Genomic DNA, 516 nt, shown 5'->3' with positions numbered 1-516 from the left:
TTTTGTTTTCTTTGTTTACTGTGATACAATTAATTTTTGATTTTCATAAGACAACTAAAAATGGTATAAGTAATAATAATCAAACTAAATTCAAAACAATAGTTCGTTAAATTTTTGTTAAATATTTAAAAATGCAGGCGCGTCACTGGGTTACAGATTTATGCCGCCAATAAATATCCATACAACCTTTAGAGTTGTGTTTGTTGTCGGTCTATATTTATTTATTTTAAATTACATAATTAATTGTTTGTAGCGAAATTTTGGAATGAAACAGTGCATTTTTTTAGTTTAAACAAATAAAATGTACCTATCACGCCTGCCACGCCCTTATCCGACGTATTGAGTCAAGTACAGAACGGAAACTATAGTTTCGCTCGAATATTTCCATGTTGATGCGCTCGTACAAAGTTATTGTGTAGACATTAAAAAAAAATAACCAAATAATAAGTTCACTCGTATAAAATAAGAACTAGAGATTGTTACACCATTGATAAACTATAGGTAAAATAAGCAATT

Source organism: Zerene cesonia, chromosome 7 (genome assembly GCF_012273895.1).
Source record: "Zerene cesonia ecotype Mississippi chromosome 7, Zerene_cesonia_1.1, whole genome shotgun sequence".
Lineage (NCBI taxonomy): Eukaryota > Metazoa > Arthropoda > Insecta > Lepidoptera > Pieridae > Zerene > Zerene cesonia.
Note: the sequence above shows the minus strand (reverse complement) of the source record.